Here is a 6,000-nt window from a genome sequence, read left to right as displayed (position 1 = left end):
AGGGGCCTGCGTTCGATCCCTGGTCAGGGAACTAGATCCCGCATGCTGCAACTAAAGGTCCCGCATGCCTCAACCAAGACCCGGCACAGCCAAATAAATAAATAAACATAAAAAAATTAAAAGTTCAGATGGCAATGCAGGGAATAGATTGTAAAGGTAAAAACTAGAAACCAGGAAGCCTGGTGAGGGATCATGCAACAATCCAGGGAAAAGATGATAAGGCCCTGAAAAGGAGGAGGCAATGAGGAGAAGCTGGGGAGGACAGCCCTGAGAGATATTTACGAAGTAGACTCAGTGGCTTGGCTGTACAGCGGAAATTAACACAACGCTGTAAATCAACTACATTTCAATAAAATATATATTTTATATATAAAAGAATTGGACTCAGAAGAACATGACAGATGATTGCAGAAGGCGGCATGGTGTAATGAAGAGAACTCGAGCTCAGCCAGCCAGGGAGACCAGAGCTCACTCGCTCTCTGCTATGTGAGGACACAGCAAGAAGGAAGCTCTCTGCATGTCAGGAACTGAATCTGCACCTTGACCTAGGACTTCCCAGCCTTCAGGATTGTGAGAAATAAATGTTGTCTAAGCCATGCAACCAACGGTAGTTTGTTGGCAGCCTGAGCTGACTACATCATCCGCGTAAGGTCTTTTAGGAGGCTCTCTGGCTCTGCTGCATTGGTCCATTTGCCGTCCCTACACTAATCCCCCATTGCCTTAATTATTGTAGGTTCATAAGTCCTGGTGTGTGGCGGGCGTTCCCCACCTTCCTGCTATCCCTCTTCAGAAGTGCTCTGCTATTCTTAGCCTTTTATTTCTTCCATATGAATTTTTAAATGATTTAATCAAGTTCTATGAAAAACATTGTTCAGATTTTGATAGAAATTGCATTGAATCTATAGATCAAATTGGGCAGAACTGGCATCTTCACGATCTTGAAACTTCCTGTCCAGGAGTTTGGTGTATCCACTTATCTGGGTCGTTAGCATCGCGAACAAAATTTTATAATATTCTCCATAGAGGTCCTGCGCATATTTTGGTAGAGTCTTGATATTCTCTGATGCTTTTGTTAGACACTTGATATTCTCCACTGTCTTCAATAGTAATTACATTCCTAATCATTTGCTGCTGGTATACAAAAATATACCGGAATCTTATATCCAGCAATTTTGCTAAACTCTGGTATGATGCATGTCAATAATAGCATATGAATTCTTCTGGCTTTCCTATGTAGCAATCATGTCACCAGCAAATACTGAGTTTTATTACCCGCTTTCCAGTTTCATGTCTCTAATCTCTTTTTCTTTTTCTTATCTTACTGAACTGCCCAGGTCTTCCAATACAGTAGAACTTATGGTAGCAGGGATTCTTGTCTCATCCTTGATTTTAAAGGAAATGCTTCTTATATTTCCCCTATTAGGATTTTATTTCTTTGGTTTTTTATGGATACTTGTTTTCAAAATAATCTTTAATTTAGAAACAGTTTTTAGCATGAAAGTGTTCAAATTTATCAAAGTTAAATCTACTGCCCCCCTTGAAATGGTTAGATGGTTTTTCTCTTTTAATCTGTTAATATGATGTTATATTTGCAGTTTTCTATTACTAGGGCATCCCAGACAGCTGGGATATACCCAATTAAATGTGGTATATATTTTTTTAATGCCATGTTGGTATTTTATTTGCCAATATTTTGTTTAGTGTTTTTGCATCTATATTCACGAGTGAAATGGGACCATGATTTTCCTTTCTGATAAAATCTGTGGTTTTGGTGTCAGTACAGGGAGAGGAAGATGCTGTAATCTGGCTTTAATATCTTTACACAGAAATCTTTGAAAGCTCATTTTTAGTAAACAATCAGGGACTTCCCTGGTGGCACGGTGGTTTAGAGTCCACCTACCAATGCAGGGGACATGGGTTTGATCCCCGGTCCAGGAAAATCCCACATGCTGTGGAGCAACTAAGCCCGTGCACCATATCGGCTGAGCCTGTGCTCTAGAGCCTGCGAGCCACAACTACTGAGCCCGCGTGCCACAACTACTAAAGCCCGCACGTCTAGAGCCCGTACTCCACAACAAGAGAAGCCACCGCAACGAGAGGCCCACGCACCGCAGCGAAGAGTGGCCCCTGCTCGCTGCAACTAGAGAAAACCCGTGTGCAGCAACAAAGACACAACACGGCCAAAAAAAAAATGATTTTTTTTAATTTATTAAAAAAAAACAACTAGCGATCAATGGCACCTAGTGAGGACTAGTTTTTTCCCCTAAGTACTCAAAAAATCAACGAACTTAACAATTTTCTGTAGCAATTTCTTGTGGATTGACATCATATTCACCAACACGTAGATGTTAAAATCTGTCTTGTTCCCTCTAAAAAGATCTGGGTGGGTTTTCCCGGCTCCAACCCCCAGCACCTCTCCCCGTTGCTGTCATTCCTCGGAGTCGACCGGCCACTGTGCCTCCAGCACACCTGTGCGACCCCGAGAGCACCTCACCACCTGGACGTGGCTCTCGGGAAACCCAAGAGCCAGCTGGTACATGACCTGTGCTTTGGGCCCAGCGCGGGAGGTCCCCCAGGTTTCTTAGAAAAGAAGTAACTTTACATCAAAGACATCATTAGGTTGTGGACTCTTGGCGAGTACACTAATGTTATCCTTCAAACAGAACTTTCTAGATCTGCTTCTGGGCAGGCAGCCCAATGTGAGAGCACTCCGTGGCCAGGCAGTGCCACTCAGGAGCAAGGCATCACTGTCATCGCCGGCAGGAGAATCTCGGGGCCAGCTTTCGGCTCCGGCAGGGCCTTGCCTGCATCAGCATGCTTTGCTCATCCTCTCCACCCCCCACAGCGAGCAGCTGGGCTCCAGGAACCCCTCAGGGAGGAGCGAGGTCCAGCTGTGAAGTTCCAAAGGAAGGAAACACCTGCACCTGGCGTCTCCCAGCACAGCATCCCTGCCTTTGCTCCTTTCGTGTTCTGGCTGCAGACAGGCCACATCATCACCACGTGGGGCCCCTCCTGGCTCCTGCATGGAAAATCACGGAGGTCCCTTCTGCTGGACAGGCCAAGCCAGGCTCTGCTCTGGGTTAAAGACAGGGCATCGCTCTCCACAAGACCTAAGGGGTTTCTGAGCACTGAGATCATAAGATAAGGTGGCCAGTTCCCTAAAGAGAAAGGGTTTGTACTTTGTCCCCTTGCCCATTCTCTTATCCCCTTTCCCTCCTTCCCCTCTAGAAGGAAAGAAGAAAGGGAGAAAGGAAAGTAGGAGCAGGGAGGAAGGAAGGAAAGGAGGAGCGAGGGAGGGAGAGAGGAAGGAAGAGAAGAAGGAAAGAAGGAGGAAAGGGAGGGAAAGTGGGAGAAAACTTCAGGCAAATAAAACCCCATGTCTTGAATTTCTATGAACACAGGAAGTGGATTCATTAGTCAGGGTAGCGGGAGGTAACCGAGGCAGCTCTGAGGGTGGGAGGGCAAGCTGGCCGTGAGGGTTGATGCCAGTAACCTTTGGCAGCTCAGTGGACACGCCATGCCCTGGCAGGGGGCTGCACTGAGCTGCCGCGAAGAGATGAGCCCTGTACACCCTCCCTGGGATGGCTAAACCTGCAGCCCCGAGGCTGCTCTGTGCTCCATGAGCTGGACTAGCTCCTTCCATGGAAGTATCTGTCATGGCCCTGGTTTCCTGCCCAGCCCCTGACGGATACTTTCCCCATCACCCCAGCCAACCCTTACCTTCACCACTAACCAGCTTTCATCAGGACAAAAGAATGAGAAAGAGAATGGCCCTGTCTGTCTCAAAACACTTCTGTGATGTTTATTTTTTCCATTATAAAAGAAGTAGCCAGAGGAAGTATGGAAAAGTACAGGAAAGTTTTAAAAAGAAAGAATTTACCCATAGTTCCACTACTCAGAGACAACTGACATTAATATTTTGGGGAACACTTATGCCCCACGTAACACCTTTTAATTTTTTTCCAATTTAAGGAGATAGAGGTAAATAGGTATTAAACAAAATAACAATTATCACAACAGAGATATTCTTAGTAAAAGAACTGTCCTCCTTAACTTCCTAGCTAAGTTTTCCTTAAAAATCATTCTCCTGAACTATTATAATGTGGTGGTGGGGAGAGTCTCTTACTCTCTCTTCTCATGCTTTCCAAATCAGTTCTTTATTTATTATTTGAATTCTTATCCATCACATTCATGTTACTTTGAGAGATTACAAATTTATTCTCCAATATCTCCAACAGCCTCAGAAAGAGAAGATCTTATGCATATGTACAAGTCTAAACCCAATGTGGCAGATTGAAGATGGCCACAAATTCTTGGACAAATTTTTGTGTCCCCCCACCCCGCCAAATTCACATGTTGAAGTCCTAACCCCCAGTTCCCTAGAAGGTAACTGTTTTGAAGACAGAGCTTTAAAGAGGTGATTAAGGTAAAATGAGGTCATTAGGGTGAGCCCTAATCCAATATGACTGGCGTCCTTATAAGGAGAGGAAATTTGGACACACACAGAGACACCAGGGATGTGCCCAAACAGAGGAAAGACCATGGGTGAAAGTGGCCATCTGCAAGGCAAGGGGAGAGTCCTCAGGAGAAAGCAAATTTTCTGACACCTCGGTCTTGGTCTTCCAGCCTCTGGAACTGTAAGAAAATAAATTGCTGTTGTTTAGCTTACCCAGTCTGTGGTATTTTGTTTTGGCAGCCCTAGCAAACTAATAAAATAGCTGTGCAGCCTTGGACAAGTTACTCAACCTTTCTGAACCTCAGATCTCCATATATAACCTGGGTCATCACAAAGGTAAGAATCAACATATGTGATACATAGTGCTCTCCAGCATTCATTAAGTGGTTAAATCAAGGTGCAGAGTGGCATAGCTAGAATGCTTCCTTCTGTGTATATATATATATATATATATATATATGTTTTGGTTATCTACCACTGCATAAAAAACCATCCCAAAACTTAATGGCTTAACACATCAACAAACATTAACTTATCTCTCATGAATCTGTAAGTTCACTGAACGATTCTTCTGTAGGTTTTTTTGGGGGGTGGTTCTCATGCTGCTGCAGTCAGATGGCTGCTGGGCTGGATGGTCCAGGATGACTCACTCACGTGTCTGGCGTGTTGGCGGGATGGATGAGAGGCTAGGACGTCTCTATCTCCCCATGGCTAGCTTGGGCTTTTATAGTTGGCAGCTGAATCCTAAATCCCAAGGGTGAATGTACCAAGGAGGAAATGAAAGCTGCCCATCCTCATAGGCCTAGAATTAGCAGAGGATCACTTCCTCTGCATTCTATTGGTTCAGGCAGTCCCAGGACCAACCCAGGTTCAAGGGAAGCGGGGAGAAACTTCATCCCTCAGCGGGGAGAGTAACAAAGAATTGGTTACCTCACTAATCCACCACAAAATGGGAGGGGATAATGTGAATACATACGTATTTGTTTATATTTTTTTAAATTGATGAGTGGATAAACCAAATGCTAATATATATTACTTATGTTAATAAAAGTTACCCATGCAGAGAGAGAACAGGATGGAGAAGATAGGGGTGAAAGCTAGATTTCTCTGAATATATTTTGTTATGTAGTTTTGACTTGAATCCATATTTTTTTTTTAAAATATCCAAAAAGCAAGTCTTAAAAATTGAAAACAAAAGGAAAGAAATGCACCTAACCGCATATCAAGATGGTGGCATAACAACACACACACAAAATAATTGCTTCAAATAATTTTAAAATATAGAATTGATTATACAGTCCTAGTAGGAAATATTCTAAGGACAAAAACAAAGACATCTTATACTGCATTCAGTCATCTCATTGTCAGCAGCGATATGCATATAGCTATTTTGAAATTATTATACTTGTATCGTGGAACAGGCAAACAAGCAATTGTGTTATTAAAGTCGTTAAAAACCAAGTTTTTCAGCAAAGAGAAAGTGAAAGTGTAAATTCAACCAAGTTAAGTGAAAACTCTGTAATCTTACATTTGAATTGGAAATA

This window comes from Stenella coeruleoalba (genome assembly GCF_951394435.1).
Source record: "Stenella coeruleoalba genome assembly, chromosome: 1".
Lineage (NCBI taxonomy): Eukaryota > Metazoa > Chordata > Mammalia > Artiodactyla > Delphinidae > Stenella > Stenella coeruleoalba.
Note: the sequence above shows the minus strand (reverse complement) of the source record.